This window comes from Chelonia mydas, chromosome 5 (genome assembly GCF_015237465.2).
Source record: "Chelonia mydas isolate rCheMyd1 chromosome 5, rCheMyd1.pri.v2, whole genome shotgun sequence".
In the NCBI taxonomy this organism is placed as follows: Eukaryota; Metazoa; Chordata; order Testudines; family Cheloniidae; genus Chelonia; species Chelonia mydas.
This window is the reverse complement of record NC_051245.2, coordinates 82922249-82939319: the sequence shown is the minus strand read 5'-3', so window position 1 is coordinate 82939319 and position 17071 is coordinate 82922249. Positions and strand designations below refer to the sequence as shown.

Genomic DNA, 17071 nt, shown 5'->3' with positions numbered 1-17071 from the left:
GGATTTCGGGCATGTTTTTGCTTGTGGTGAACTGAGAGCCTTTTTTTAATCACTGCGGTATGACTAAACAAATGGGATCTCAACAAATTAGAATACTTATGCAAAGAGGTAGGAGCACACATTACCATGCATTCCTATGAATATGTACAAATACGAATACTGTAATATTGCATCACTTTTAAGTTTTATATTATTATTTACTGTTTGAACTTGTGAATGAGGAATTAGAATCCCAAAGAATAAACTAGCTTCACCCATATGTAGATGACTTAGGGGGTGGAGGATGGAGGGATAGCTCAGTGGTTTGAGCATTGGCCTGCTAAACCTAGGGTTGTGAGTTCAATCCTTGAGGGGGCCATTTAGGGATCAGGGCAAAAACTGGGGATTGGTCCTGCTCTGAGCAGGGGGTTGGACTAGATGACCTCCTGAAGTCCCTTCCAACCCTGATATTCTATGGCTCTATGAGAGTTTCATACTTAGCACTGAGACACATTGTTACATACTGGTTTTTCTCTGCCCATCATAAAACAGGACTCATCACAGAGGAAGTCACAATAATTTCCAGATTTACACACTGTGTATTCTTTGCACAGTTCCTTATTTTTATTTTAGACTAATTAAAGTAAAAAATGGCTAGTTCATTCTGCAGCATATCAAAGCTGGGTTTTTTAGACCAACTCTGAATTTAGCCATGTATTATGCATAAATGAATAACAAACAAAAACAAACATACATACATACATACATGACCTCTGACACATCAACTAAGTCTCAGTCCAGCTCCTTTATAATCCTATTCCTAAAAAACTCACTCCTCCAAGACACTACTTAGGCACCTATACAGCCTAACTCTAGGAGACACATTTGTGTTTTTGGATTGCTAACAGAGATCTGCAGCCCAGGCTTAGGCACCTATCTCCAGGGCTTAGGACAGAGATCATAGAATATCAGGGTTGGAAGGGACCTCAGGAGGTCATCTAGTCCAATCCCCTACTCAAAGCAGGACCAATCCCCAATATTTGCTCCAGATCCCTAAATGGCCCCCTCAAGGTTTGAACTCACAACCCTGGGTTTAGCAGGCCAATGCTCAAACCACTGAGCTATCCCTCCCCCTAATCTCTCACCAGCATCTCCCTTTGGTTCCTCACCAAGCATGCTGGCTTTTATGGACTGCAGTCTAAGATGCCTATCTCTCCCCATGCATTGTATAGGGAACCTAGGTGCCTAACTCAGGCTTTGTGCATTGCAGTGATCTTCCTATGATTTTCTAGGTGCCTAAAAGTTAGATGTTACAATCCTCAGTGTTACAACACCTAAGTCCTTCGTGAATCCAAGCCAAAGTGATTTTCTTATGGTCACCCCACAGGCCAGTGGCAGAGCAGAAACAGAGCCCAGGTTGGTCTCTTAGCCACACTTGCTTCCCCTATATGAGGTTATAAATCCTGCTTCAAGGATTTTCTTAACAGAGGCTTACAGGTAGCTGCATGTGTTTTTTGGTCAAAGATTCTGAGTTCTATTTTCCTTGACACTTGTATATAGTTAGCTGATGACTTCTTGCTTCTATAGATCATTGTTAAGAGTATACAATTATAGTAAAGCTTTCTAGTGTGTTAATTTAAAATTTACATGTGGAAAGGTAGGGGACTCTATATTGTAACTTGGCTTTCTTCAATTAGACAAAATTATAATTTACATTCTAACCAGCCTCTGATAATGTGGACAGATTGCTGAAAAAGCACCTTTAGGAGAATATGAGCATTTTGCCTGGACACACAAATTCTAGTGATTCTGAATGTACAAATACAAACTTTTTGTAGTCATAACTTATTCTTTAGGGTGGAAAGGGCAGTCATGGTGTATTTACTTAGGGATAACTAAGATGGGCATAAAGGCTTTTAGTTTTCTGTGCAGTTTCATCTGGGAATGAAGCAACATGTAATCCATGTTCACATTTTACAAAACGAAGAGTGTTGCAATTCTGAGACCTCTTTAGAAATTCTTTATTCCAGAAGGACAGTAAAGATGATTTCTCCATGTTTTTCAGCAGGATGTTTTTTTCTGTTCCTAACCAGAACAAAAGTACTGTTACTAAAAATTAGTTTTAGAACTATAACAGATATGTAACATTCTAACCTCAATACATAAAGATTGATTCATAAAACTCACTGCACATCAAGATTATGCAATCATTCTTCAGTCACTAGACCATTTCCCACCCCCCACAAACATGCTTCCTCCCCTCTTTATGTGTACAGTGGTGAACTCATTGATATCTAATAGGCACCCTACACAGTGAGCTTCTTAAAAATTAGTATTAGCCTATATCTGAGCCAAATCCTGGCAGAACTGTACACACTGCAGCAAAATTAGAACATGTTGGCCTCGTTACAGGAACAAGTAAAATCTCCACGTTGAATTTCCCTTGCTCGCTCACTCCAAATTATGTCTGTGGGTATATAACAGGGCATGGGCCTGATTTTAAGAAGTGTCCATGCATAATTTATCCTGGACCTAATCTACATGTTCATTTATATCAACTACATGTGCAAACTAGGTAATTATGCACATTGATAGCCAGTTAAACTAAGAAGTTGGTCACAAGGTGACTACCCCTTATAGGGAGACAGGGCCAGCCAGATCTGTGTCATAATTAATTAGCTGCTTCCCAGACTGAGGCGGTCCACTAAGAGGGACAGGCGATAGCTTATAAAAGACCTGAGACAGATAAGTCTGGGAGTGGGCAGATTCCTGCAGAAGACCCTAAGCCATCATCTGAGAATAGTACTCAGGGGAACCAACTTTTAGGGCCGAATATATGGGAACAGGTGCCAGAAGGTGGGTTGCAGAGAACAAAGGAACCTTTTTTATTTGTTTGGACTTTTTTAGTTTGACTTTTGCTGGAAGAGGCTATGTTTGTTTGGGACTTCGCCAGAGAGCTAAGCCAATCTCTAGCACAGCTATGAGGAGAGCTTAAGGGACCTTCTTCGGAGAGGGAAACTGAGGTAGGGAATGCTGCAGTGCCACACTTTGCCAGCAGGGACCACGAGGAGGCAACCATGCCCCTACATCAGGGTCACACATTTCCTAGCTTCTGTAGGCCAAGTGTATTGCACACATCAGGGGATCATTCCATCCTTTCATTTCCTCTCCCCGCCAGGTCCCTGTGTGCATGTCTCCTTTCCTCCATACAAAAGGTTCTGTACGTCCCTCTCCCTTATACCATAGTCCCCCATTTTGCCTTCCATGCCAAGGCTGTATGCATGCATGCCCCTATTCCCTCCCCACCCCCATGTTATTTTCTCCCACCACTATTCTTCTTTCTGTCTGATAGATAAGTCATTCCAGGTGTCAACATATTAAACTACATTGGGAGGATAGGCAGAGATGAAAGAGGAGTACTCTTATGTTGGAAGGCATTAAACCAATTGTTAGATCTACAGATTATGATAGAAGTGCTTGAAGCTGCAAGCTTTGCTAAAGAACTGGCTGGGAGGGACTTCATGTACTCCCAATTTTCCCACTTTTGGTTTTCCCTAAAATCAACAGGGTTGTGGTCACTGATATCTAGATCTTTTCCTGACATTTTGGAGTTGGCTGGATGCAGCATTCAACAATTATCAGGTTAGACAGACACACACATGGAGAAATGCTGCCAAGTGTAAGGCCTTCGCCAGCTCAGCCAATTACTCCTGGGAGAATTCTGCACCACTGTGCACATGCAGAATTCATGTTCCCCGCACATTTCTTTGCTTCCTCACAGAAAATTATGGGGAAGCAAAGGGAAGCCACATGACCAGTCAGGCACCCTTCCCCAGCAGCACAGGTGCCTACTTTTGGGTGCCCAGAACAGCCAGAGGAGAGGTAAATACTGCAGTGAGAACCAGGCTGGGATACCCCAGCTGGCAGCTCCTACCCTGCGCTGGGCTCAGCTGCTAGTCCTGGTTGTGCTGAAGGCAAGGAAGGACAACAAGACTTCCTCTTCCCCTGCAACAAGTAGCTGGGTCAGCCCCACACCCAGAAATCTTCCCAGCTGCAGGAAGCTCCGCACGACCCCCAGCTGCTTCTTGCCCCCATCACTCCCCAGCTGCAGGGAAGGGGTCACTGTATGGGGAGCTGCTCCCCTGTCCACCCAACCCCTGTGCATCTGGAGCCCCTCCCCTAGCCACCCACCCACCCAGAGGCAGATTACTGTTTTATGGGGTCCTGGGCCAGAGCAACTGGGGGCCCATCCCCACCCCTTCCACCTACAGTCCCCTGTACTCCTCCCCTGGTGCTCCTGCCGGGGAGCAGGGTCAGGGCACAGGGGCTTGACCTGATTTCCAGCAGGAGTGCCGGGCAGAGTGGGGCAAGTCCCAACACCCCAACCCCACTTCCCAGGCAGACAGATCAGGGCAAACCCCACTGGTTCCTAGGGTCCCCTACCTATTAGGGACCCTATTAGGTAGGCACTGCACAACAGAAGGATAGTCCCCCCAAAGAGCTTACAAGTATTTCAATAACCAATGACATGTTATTAATTTTGTTGTAGAAAAAAATGTTAAAGTGATACTCTCAAAAGTTTCCACTGAACCTGTAATGACAAGTAGAGAAATGGACACGAATGCTTAAATGTGAGAAAGGAGCTTTTTTTACTTAGGCTTGTGACCATTTTTTCTTCTACAGGATGGAAGAAGCAGGGTTTTGAGGTGTTTTAAGTTTTAATTTTCTTCCCTCTACCCACTCCTCACAGAAATATCAAAAATGCCACATCTGGTCTCCTTTGGGTTTGCCAGTTGACTCACAGCATGTTTAATGTGTCCTGGCACAGCTTAAATGAAGGGGTATAAACTTTGAAATTTTAAGAGACTTTCTCCGAAACATTAATCAGACACTGAAGTTAAATAGGTGTTAAGAACAAAGGTCAAAGTGTTTTAAGTAATTTGACTAAAAATCCATTTCCCGGTCTGCTTTTACTCTTCATATGTCATATCACTAGTCTCCAGTCATTACAGTGCTTATTTACACTAAGAAAATAGACATTCAATTCACTCTCAGCACAGCTGTTCTGGTGGTAGCCACAGTAGAAACTGTTATACAAATGAGACTCTGTGATGGTGGTAAAAATGCTAGAAGTTACCAGAACCTTGTCTACACTAGTGCTCCTATCAGTGCAGCTGAAGCTGGCAGAAGCATAGGTGGGATTATTTTCCCCCACCCTCAACATAGACAACTCTCTAGAGTCTTCCAAGATAGAGAAGACCTGAATGTGAAACATGAACAGAAGTGTGTGTGTGTGTGTGTATATATATATGTGCAAGAACACCTTAAAGGTCATTGATTACACCATAACCTTACGTACCAAGATGGATTTTCCAACACTGCCAATTTTTAAATCAAGATTGGATGTCTCTAAAAGATCTGCTCTAGGAATTATTTTGGGGAAGTTCTATGGCCTGTGTTACACAAGAGGTCAGACTACATAATCACGGTAGTCTCTTATGGCCTTAAAATCCATGAGTCCACAAAGCAACAAAATAGAACGCAAATCCATACCTCTTTCCTTTAAGGCACCATCTCATTGTTATATATCATCTTATGCATTTACTACTTCTTGCATTCTCTAAAAATGAATCATGGAATATGAAATCAGTCACATGAATAAGTAATTAAGGTTTAATTTAAAACAAGAAAAAACCTACTAAGTTTACAAACAACACAAGTGACCTTGCACCTTGAAAAATCCCCTTTAGACTCATGTAAATCACAGAAAATTTTGGTTCTTATAATGATCTGCATTTAAGTTTCACTGTATAAATTATGTCAGTCAACTTTGATAAATACCGCTCTCCATCACTGTCACTTCTTATTTCAATATGTCTTTGCCCAACAAATACTATTGAAAAAAGAACAGGAGTGCTTGTGGCACCTTAGAGACTAACAAATTTATTAGAGCATAAGCTTTCGTGGGCTACAGCCCACTTCATCGGATGCATAGAATGGAACCTATAGTAAGAAAACCTGTATACATACAAAGAAGGTGGAAATTGCCATACACACTGTAAGAGGCTAATTCATTAAGATGAGCTATTATCAGCACGAGAAAAACACTTTTGTAGTGATAATCAAAATGGCTCATTTAGAGAGTTGACAAGAAGGTGTGAGGATACTTAACATGGGGAAATAGATTCAATATGTGTAATGACCCAGCCACTCCCAGTCTCTATTCAAACCCAAGTTAATGGTATCTATTTTGCATATTAATTCAAGCTCAGCATATTAATTCAAGCTCAGACGCCTTGGAGTCTGTTTTTGAAGCTTTTCTGGTGCAGAATTGCCACCCTTAAGTCTTTTACTGAGCAGCCAGAGAGGTTGAAGTGTTCTCCTACCGGTTTTTGAATGTTATGATTCCTGATGTCAGATTTGTGTCCATTTATTCTTTTGCGTAGAGACTGTCCGCTTTGGCCAATGTACATGGCAGAAGGGCATTGCTGGCACATGATGGCATACATCACATTGGTAGATGTGCAGGTGAATGAGCCCCTGATGGCGTGGCTAATGTGATTAGGTCCTATGGTGGTGTCACTTGAATAAATATGTGGACAGAGTTGGCATGGGGCTTTGTTGCAAGGATAGGTTCCTGGGTCAGTGGTTTTGTTGTGTGGTGTGTGGTTGCTGGAGAGTATTTGCTTCAGGTTGGGGGGCTGTCTGTAAGCGAGGACTGGTCTGTTTCCCAAGATCTGTGAGAGTGAGGGATCATTTTTTCAGGATAGGTTGCAGATCTTTGATGATGCGCTGGAGAGGTTTTAGTTGGGGGCTGAAGGGACAGCTAGTGGCGCTCTGTTATTTTCTTTGTTGGGCCTGTTCTGTAGTAGGTGACTTCTGGGTACTCTTCTGGCTCCGTCAATCTGTTTCTTCACTTCAGCAGGTGGGTATTGTAGTTCTAAGAATGCTCGATAGAAATCTTGTAGGTGTTTGTCTCTGTCTGAGGGATTGGGGCAAATGCAGTTGTATCGTAGAGCTTGGCTATAGAGAATGGATCGTGTGGTATGGTCTGCATGGAAGCTGGAGGCATGTAGGTAAGTACAGCGGTCAGTAGGTTTCCGGTATAGGGTGGTGTTTATGTGACCATCGGTCATTAGCACAATAGTGTCCAGGAAATGGACCGCTTGTGTGGATTGGTATAGGCTGAGGTTGATGGTGGGATGGAAATTGTTGAAATCATGGTGGAATTCCTCAAAAAGCCCAATGCCAACTCTGTCCACATATTTATTCAAGTGACACCGTCATAGGACCTAATCACATTAGCCACGCCATCAGGGGCTCATTCACCTGCACATCTACCAATGTGATGTATGCCATCATGTGCCAGCAATGCTCTTCTGCCATGTACATTGGTCAAACCAGACAGTCTCTACGCAAAAGAATAAATGGACACAAATCTGACATCAGGAATCATAACATTCAAAAACCGGTAGGAGAACACTTCAACCTCTCTGGCTGCTCAGTAAAAGACTTAAGGGTGGCAATTCTGCACCAGAAAAGCTTCAAAAACAGACTCCAAGGCGTCTGAGCTTGAATTAATATGCTGAGCTTGAATTAATATGCAAAATAGATACCATTAACTTGGGTTTGAATAGAGACTGGGAGTGGCTGGGTCATTACACATATTGAATCTATTTCCCCATGTTAAGTATCCTCACACCTTCTTGTCAACTCTCTAAATGAGCCATTTTGATTATCACTACAAAAGTGTTTTTCTCGTGCTGATAATAGCTCATCTTAATGAATTAGCCTCTTACAGTGTGTATGGCAATTTCCACCTTCTCTGTATGTATACAGGTTTTCTTACTATAGGTTCCATTCTATGCATCCGATGAAGTGGGCTGTAGCCCACGAAAGCTTATGCTCTAATAAATTTGTTAGTCTCTAAGGTGCCACAAGCACTCCTGTTCTTTTTGCAGATACAGACTAACACAGCTGCTACTCTGAAACCTGTTGAAAAAAGGATATTTTCCTTGAACATTTGAAATACTCTGTATTCTTTCATCAGAAAATGTTTCATTTCCTACATTAGACAAAAAAAGCAATGACAACAACTGCTTTTTGGAATTTCTTATTTTCTAAAGCCAACAAACAAATCATAAGAGATCTATAAACATTACAGAATTTAAATTAGGGATGTAAAAGCTTAAACGTTAACTGGTAAGTATTAGGTTCAGCGTTAACCGGACCTTAACTGTTAACCCCGGTGGCGGGCGGGACCCCATACACAATGGGCAGGTGAGACCCCAGCCACAGCCGTACCGGAACAGCTCCAGCCCCAATCCCATCCATAGGGGGCAGGCAGGACCAGAGCCCTGGCCCGCAGCCCCTGCTGCTGGCCCACCAGAGTGACCTCGGTTAATGATTAACTGGTTAAATGATATAATTTTAATGATGTAACCACTTAACTTTTTTAAGCAATATTTACATCCCTAATTTAAATAATATTCCAGAGTAATTCCCTTATACCAGCACCATTTACATTGATCTAAAGAAGAAAAAGACTCTCTTTGGTTAAAGTATTTCCTAGAGACAATGCATATCTGTTGATTTACACAGCACTTTCTGCAGACTATGTACGGCAAGTCTTAGATCTTACAGTAATTAACTCTTGGCTTTAAAACAAATAGACTATTTCAACACTGCATGTAAATCAGAGAACTCATTATTTTCACTAACATTTGTAACAAAATACAAGCTATGTTCTACTTTGTAAGACAAAAATTCTTACTACAACAAACGTTCAAGTAAACAGGCATTGTGCAGGTGGTATGTGAGAGAGTTGAAAGGAGCAGGGCAAAGAGAGCATAGCAGCCCGCTGCAACCTCACATCATGGCCAAGCGGCTCCACACAGCTGGTACCTACTCACCATGTCTCCACAGTCCTCCCTCACAGGATTCACACAAAGACAGCCACTGTAAAACAGTTTGTGCTATGGCAACTGGGGAGGGCTCCTTAGGGAAATGGAAATGGCAGGGCCAGGGCATCCAGGGGATTCACGTAACTCTCAGGCAGTCTTTATGGCAGGGCTCATAAAAAGCCCCAGAAAAAGTTCAAAGCCATTCTCCTTTGGCAGAGGGCAGTTGTACTCATGCAACGTATTATGATGTCTGTATAATACAATAGTTGCTTAAGCATTTTTTTTTAAGTGACCCATCTATTACTAGGAAACAGAAAGCAGCAACAGCGTTGGTTACATGAAAGTAAGTCTTCACGCAAATCTTCCCTTGAATCCTTAGGATATGTCTACACTGCAATAAGACACTTGCAGTTGGCCATGTCAGCTGACAGGCTCGTGGGCCTCAGGCTGTGGGGCTATAAAATTGCAGTGTAGACGTTCTGGCTCAGGCTAGAGACCCCTAGGTTATTAGGTCTATTAGGCCTCTCGTTCCACAACTTCTGGCCCTTCATCAAAATAAATAAATAAATAACATCAGAAGAATAGTGGAGTCTTGAAGTTTACACTACATTCTGCTGTTCCACTCAGCAATTTAGTTTTTTTCTATAGCAAGGCCAGCATTTTCCAAAGTAAACACTGATTTTGTGTTAACTTTTGAATGCCCAATTTGACACCTAACTAGACCTGTGTGAATAACTGATTTTTCTGTTTGCTAGCAGTTCTTAAAATTGGATCAAATGAAATGTTTTGTTTGACTGGAAACTAAATGTTTCGTTCTGAAGCTTTTTTAGATTATTTTAAATAATATTGAAGGAAATCTAAAAACAGTCTTCTTGAATTGAAAAATCAAAATATTTTATTTTGAAATTGTCAGAACAAAAGATTGTAGGGGTTTTTTGTTTTTTTTTTCTAAATGTGTAGGTTTTTTGTTTGGTTGGTTTTTTTTAAACTGAAACAATTTGGCAAAGTCGACACAAATTCTCAAAATGTTTCAGATGACCCAAATCCACATTTTTCAGTGGAAAAAAAGTTTCAGCTGAAAAATTTCATCCAGCTCTTCACCCAATACCCAAGTTTTCAGAGGCACTCAGGATTCATAGCTCTCATCAGCTGGAATGGTGGGTCCTCAATGCCTAATTTTTACAGGTACTAAGTGTCTGAGATTGGGCATGCAAATTTAGTTACTGCCTCTTATAATCTGTCTGAAATACCTATTTTGTTAGCACTTTCCTAGAGAACTGTGTAAACATTTTTCCTGTTAGAAAATTGCGAACTTAAGGCCTGATTTTGCAGTTGTGTCTGAGCACGCATATCCCTGCCCCGGTATGAAACCCACTGACTTCAGCGTTATTCTGCACGGGGTCCACCTGTGTGGATGCAGTTGCAGAATTGGAGCCATGGTTAGTAAATGCAGTGTAGAGAGTAGGGATGTAAAAGATTAATTAGGCTTACCATTAGCCGGACCTTAACCGTTAACCCTGGTGGCAGGCCGACCGCACAGGGCCAGCCAGAGCAGCCCCAGCTGGGCAGGCAGGACCCCATCCACGCAGGGCAGGTGGGACCCCAACCCATCCGTGCTGGGTGGCAGGCAGGCTTTGGCGGGCTGGCCCGCCGGCGGGATCCCAGCTGCGGCGACCTGGAGCGGTCCCAGCCCTGGCCATGGCACCAGGACCCCAGCCCCTACCTCCCAGCGCTGGCCCGCCACAGCGACCTCACTTAATGGTTAACCAGTTAAACAATGTAATTTTAATCATCCCTAGTAGAGAGGGCCTTGAATTAAATATTTACGTCCCTAGTAGAGAGGGCCTTGACTGAGAACAAACCAACTATGGCAACAGCAGAAAACCCTTGTAGCACTTGAAGGGCAAAACTGTGCCCCTGCCACATCCCCTGCATCAAAGGAGGGCTCTAAACACAGTGGGTTCCACTTTGTGGAGTTAGCAGATTACAAATCTGCAGAGAGGTACTCTGAACTGCCTGCAGGTATCAGAGGAGTGCACTTCGATTCCTGTAACTGCAGCAATCCATTGGAAGATTTGAAGGCAAGCGAGTAATCAAATTTGCCACTACACTTTGTCTGGTGAGAACGCCTCACTTGGTGGGAAAAAAAAACCAAAAACAGGTGCTGAATAAGCTAGGGCCTCAGTTGTGGCTATTAAGCTTCTCTGCCTGAAGCAGAGAATTCTGGGTCTTCCAGGGCAAACCTATGCAAAGTTTGTTTGCTCAGATTTTGCAGAGTGGTCAAGGATTTGATCCAAAATATGGTTGCAGAAACCTGTACACAGTCAAAAGGTAAGTTTAGAAGAGTGTTTTTTGTGTTGCTTTGTTTTTGAAGAACAACTAAAGCCATGATAGTTATTTTAGCTGGGCACGAAGGACAATGGCTCCTTTCACAAAGAATGAGGTTTTCAGCTCTGCTGGACACTAAAGATATGTCTACATTGCAATAAAACACCAAGACCCAGGCGGTGGGGCTTCGGCTTTCTACCTTGGTCCCCAGCAAGTCTAATGTCGGCTCTGCCGGGCAGACCCCCTGAAACCTGCTCGCAGCCCCCCAGTGGGCCCTGGACCTCTGGTTGAGAACCACTGACATAATCCATCCACATGCTAGGGCAGGTACAGTCATCCCCCACAGGATGCATTATATATTAATATCAATACATTACATCTAAGCCAAAGTATGCACCATTGAAATTTATGATCACTGCATTATCTTTATGCAAAAGAATTATAAACTGGAGATTGCCTGGTGTCTAAACCTCAGAACACATTACCAAATAACATATACCTTAGACTGACAGCATAGAAGATTTTCATTTATAATTAGCTTGAGGGCAAATAAGAATTGACAAGAAACTCTGATGTCATTTCATGCGTCTTTTGTAACCTCATCACCTCTGCAAAAAGCTGATATAAAATCTTACCACAGCTGAGAAATAAAAGAATACACAGTGGTTCTTTGAAAACATATGCAGCAAGTTTCCAAACATTAAGCATCAAATACAGGCTTGATTTCTGTTTCATATGAGAATGAGATTTTAAACAGAAATCCTGACTTAAGCACCATGATACCACAAGTTCAGTGCCAAGCAATCTACACCTTTTGATTAGAGGTAAACAAGCCACTTTCCTGTTCAATGAAAATGTCTCAGATTCCTATTTACCAAAAAACAAGCAGCCAGCTCAAATATCCTTTACTTGTTGATCCTGGCAACACACCAAGAGGTTCAACTCAGTGCAGCCAATCTGCTACAACAGGTGCAGCACAGACCAACAGCGTCCTCTTCTCTATTTGGAATAACAAAACCAAATAATACGGTTGTGACCAGAAGACAAACACAACACCACAAAACGTATTGCTTTACCCCACCCGAACTGCCTGAGGATAGGACTCCCAATGCAAGGTTAAACCAAACGAGCAGCCTCTCCTTTTCGCTGGGCAGCTGGAGTGGAGCTGGTGAGAGAGAGAACCAGATTTGGACTGCAGGGCTGGAGCAAGGGGGACAACAGCCAGCGGGGGCAAACAGGGCTGGAAGGGGAAAAACTGATAAAGCTGTCAAGGAGAGACAGGAGGCGTCTCTTCCAAAGCATCTCACGCCAAGGCAGAAGGTTTGTAATGGGTCTGAGCAGAGCTTAAAGCTCGCTATTTCATTTTTCTCCAGCGCTCCCTCCTTCAGTTTGTCACAGCTGGAGAAAGCAGCGCCTCGGCCTTCCCTTCACTCCTCTCCCAGACTCTCCCTCCTGGCTCCTTTAAACTGCTGCACAATCCGATGGGGGGGGGGGGGCACAACCCCAGGGGAGGATCAAGCACTTTCACAGCTCTCCCCTTGTGACCGTGAAACGCAAGTAGAAACCTGCCTCTTTTACATGAGACAGGGACCGGAACAAAGCGGGTGTGGTTTGTCCCCAGGCTTCTGGGGGGCTCGTGTCCACGCAGGTTCCCCACTCAGGTCAGGTGCGCGTGTTCACACGCAACGCGAACGAAGCACCCCCCACCGCCCGCGAGGCGCGGCGGCGGGGGGGGGGGGTGTCACCCCACTATCCCACCCCTGCGTTTCCCCGCCAGGCTGGGGCGGCTGGCAGCGCGAGCTCTTGCTTGGGCAACAGCAGGGAGGGAAGCGGCGGCGGCTTTAGTGGGGAAACGCCGAGCCCAGCCCTGGGAGAACCGGAGCCGCGTTGCAAAAGGCGACCTGTGAAGCAACAAACCCACCCGAGAGAAGCGGTCCCTTCCCCTCACCCACCTCCCCAGCCCCCCCGCTCCGGAGCGCCACTTCCCAGCCACCTACCATCCCCCTAGCCCTGCGCACAGATTCTGCCCCCCCTTCCCCGGCCAGCTGCCCCCGCAAACACCCTCCCCGCCGCGGCAACCCGAGACAATTCCTCCCGGGCCTCCGGCCAACCCACCCCTGAGCCGGCCGGCGCTCCCAGACACGGACCGCAACCCAAATCCTGGAACCGTAGATGCCACTCACTCAGCCCGCAGGCGGCGGCGGCTCGGCGTCCCCGCGCCGCTCCAAAGAGCTCGGCCAGGCAGCCGTCGGCGTGCAACGTGCACGGGCAAAAGCTCCTACCTGCCAAGCTGCAACACCCCCGCTCGCGCTCCGCTTCCCGGGCCGCCTTCCCCTGCTCTGCGTGCCGCTGCTGAGGCGCCTGCAACAGGGGGCAGCAGCAGCAGGAGGAGTTGGTGCCAGTGTGTAACAAGTTTGGGTTGCCCCGCAGTATGGCGGCGGCGGCTGGTGGAGGAGGGAGCTCAATGCAGCAGCCCGAGGGCTTGTTGCCCTGCCGAGAGCAGCTCCAGGGGGAGGGGATGCCGGGGGCTGTGACTTGGGGGGAGGGGAGCTGTAGGCAGCCCGGGCTCACGCTGTGACCAGCGAGGCAGATTTTGATAGTTGTTTTCAGAGGGAGATTTTGGTCAATGGCTCGGGGAAGCAGGCACAGAAAAACCTGCCAGCCCCGGGCTGGGGGAGGGGAGAGCACTTGCAAACCCTGCCTCAAAATGATGATGGATGTTAGCTGCACGTCTAGGGAGAGGGGGGGCGCTGACGTTTTTGTACACAGAAACCATGCTACGTTTCCATACACTGCTGCTGGTAGCTGTAGGCACTGATAAACTAAAGGAGAGGAAGACCTTTCTCTTCAAAATACCAGGGCTGGAAATGGAAACCTCCAGAACGGAGGGTTTTTCACCTGTAACCGACGTTATTTCTCATTTGTGTGCCATTTGATCCGGCCTTGAATCATAAACCTGGATGTCTTTCTTCTCACACACAGACACTGTATAATCACCTGACTAACCCAAGCAAGATTGCTCCTGCTGAATATTCACAAGTGCCCTGACTACTGTGTCATCTCCTGTATATAGAATGAAGTTATGTAGCTGAGACAGAAGGAACTGGAGAACTAGTGTGTGAGTGTGTGTGTGAGAGAGAGAGGAGGGGGGATACTAAACAAAAAACAGGAAAGGAACTGTCAAACACACTAAAGATTGCGTAGGTGTTGGGAGACCACAGAGACTAGATGTGATAGAAGAACCAGTAGCCAAGGCTTACTTTACACAGGTACTTTATGGATGTAATTTCATTTGGTGTCAAGGGGACTATTCGGGAAGCACACACATACATTGTTTTGTAGTTTTAAATTAATTCCCTTCACACATCATCTAGGCCAGTGGTTCTTAGCCTTTCCAGACTGCTGTACTCCCTTCAGGAGTCTGATTTATCTTGTCTACCCCAAGTTTTATGTCACTTAAAAACTATTTGCTTACAAAATCAGACATAAACATACAACTGTCACAGCACACTATTACTGAAAAATTGCCACTTTCTCATTTTTACCATATAATTATTAAATAAATCAACTGGAATATAATATTGTATGTACATTTCAGTGTATAGGATACAGAACAGTATAATAAAGTCATTTTATGTATGAAATTTTAGTTTTTACTGACTTCACTGGTGCTTTTTATGTAGCCTGTTCTAAAACTAGGCAAATATCTAGATGAGTTTATATGCCCCCTGGAAGACCTCTGCGTACCCGTGGTTAAGAACCACTGATCTAGGCACTATAGCCTTTGACAGCTGGCCCTCTAACCGACTGTGCAACACTGACTTTCTCCCACAGTGACTTCACTCTCCTGCTCCCTTGTCAAAGGATAATACCACAATGGGAGGTTTAAAGTTGGTCTGACCAACAATAAGCTCCAGGCATGCTGTTCCTTGGTACTAGCATGACAGAGCAGCATTGAGTGGCTTTTGCTACCTTTTTAGCTATTTTCAATAATCGTTTTTCTTTTTTCTACTTCTGTGCTTCCTTATATGCTATCAAAAGGAAAGGGGATATCCATTTTTCAACCAGAACGGAGCCACCCTTAATGAAAAAGATGGCAATTGCATACAATAAATCAACCAATCATTGATTATTTGATTGTGTACCATTTGAGGGTACCTTAATGTATTTATATTGAAAAAATAGAGTTGGTACCTTCAGAAACCTATCAAGCTGCGCACTAGCTACCTATGAAATCAACTGATGTTATTTCATTACTCTTGTCCTCACTCCCCCTTTGCTCCTTTTTATTCGTCACACCCACCTTCTGCAACTTGTCTTAAGCTAGACTGCAAAATCCGGACTGGGACAGTCTCAGTGCAAAACACAACAGGGCCCAAATCCTGATTGGGGGCTTGTAGCAATAGCACAATACAAATAAATAATAATAATTAATAAGCAAACATATACTGTGCAACAGCAATTTCAGTTAAGTGTAGATGACTTTATCTGTAATATGAGGGGAGCAGTAGCCTGGCAGAGGAAAGGAAATAGGCCAATGACTATGCAAATGTGACCCATGATGCTTCTGCTGAGTCACTGATGAGTTTTTGATTACAATCATATCCTATGCAAAGCTATGATAACTGTTGTTTTATTTACATTACAGTATAGGTGAATATGAACCGGCACTGCAGACACACAATTTCTTAATCACTGGCCCATCAGGGTAATCTGCTGGCAGGCCGCGAGACATTTTGTTTATGTTGACTATCCGCAGGCACGGCCCCCCGCAGATCCCAGTGGTCGCGGTTCGCCATTCCCAGCCAATGAGAGCTGTGGGAAGCAGCGCAGGCCGCAGGGATGTGCTGGCCACCATTTCCCACAGCTCTGATTGGCTGGAAACCGCAGCCACTGGGAGCTGCGGGGGGCCGTGCCTGCAGACAGTCAACGTAAACAAAATGTCTCGCGGCTCACCAGTGAATTACCCTGGTGGGCCATGTGCTGAAGGTTGCCGACCCCTGCACGAGGGCCCTACCAAATTTACGGCCCTGAAAAACACGTCATGGACTGTGAAATCTGGTCTTTTCTGTGTTTTTACCTTATACTATACTATACAGATTTCACAGAGGAGACCAGCGTTTCTCAAATTGGGGGTCCTGACCCAAAAGGGATTTGCAGGGGGGTCACAGTATTGCTACCCTTACTTCTACGCTGCCTTCAGAGTTGGGTGGCCAAAGAGCGGCGGCTGTTGGCCAGGTGCCCAGCTCTGGAGGCAGCGCCCCGCCAGCAGCAGCGCAGAAGTAAGGGTTGCAATACCAGACCATGACACCTTTACTTCTGTGCTGCTGCTTTACTTCAGAGCTGGGCAGCAGGAGACTGGCAGCTGCTGACCAAGGATCCAGCTCTGAAGGCAGCAGCACAGAAGTAAGGATGGTGATACCATACCATGCCATCCTTATTTCTGCCCTGCTGCTGGCAGTGACTCTGCCTTCAGAGATGAGCTCCGGGCCAGCAGCCACCGCTCTCCAGACACTCAGCTCTGAAGGCAGCACCCCCACCAGCACATAAATAAGGGTAGCAGTACTGCAACCCCCCCTCCCCCCAAACTCCTTTTTGGGTCAGGACCCGTAAAGTTACACCACCTTGAAATTTCAGATTTAAATATCTGAAATCATGAAATTTACAATTTTTAAAATCCTATGACCATTAAATTGACCAAGATGGACTGTGAATTTGGTAGGGCCGTATTCATCACCACAGAATGGAATTCCAGTGTCCTTTGATTATTCTTGTTTTGTTATCAGGAACCAAATAAACACATTTGAACAAAATATTTAGTTTACTGGAGAGGGAGTCTGTAGCGCAAAAGAGTGCTTAGA

At 44.9% G+C, this 17071-nt stretch overlaps 1 protein-coding gene across 9 annotated transcripts in view; it reads right to left on the bottom strand.

The window, feature by feature from the left end:
* SEMA4D (semaphorin 4D) overlaps positions 1 to 13944 on the bottom strand; it is a 149763-nt gene extending 135819 nt beyond the window's left edge. For 2 of the 9 annotated variants that reach the window (XM_043547631.1, XM_043547632.1), the window contains exon 1: positions 13493 to 13905. The gene's annotated coding sequence lies outside the window, so the exon portion shown is untranslated. Of the gene's footprint in view, positions 1 to 13325 lie in introns of all 9 variants that reach the window. The other 7 variants (XM_037901680.2, XM_043547628.1, XM_043547629.1 and 4 more) reach the window with 7 other exon arrangements.
* Positions 13945 to 17071: the final 3127 nt, after the last annotated feature.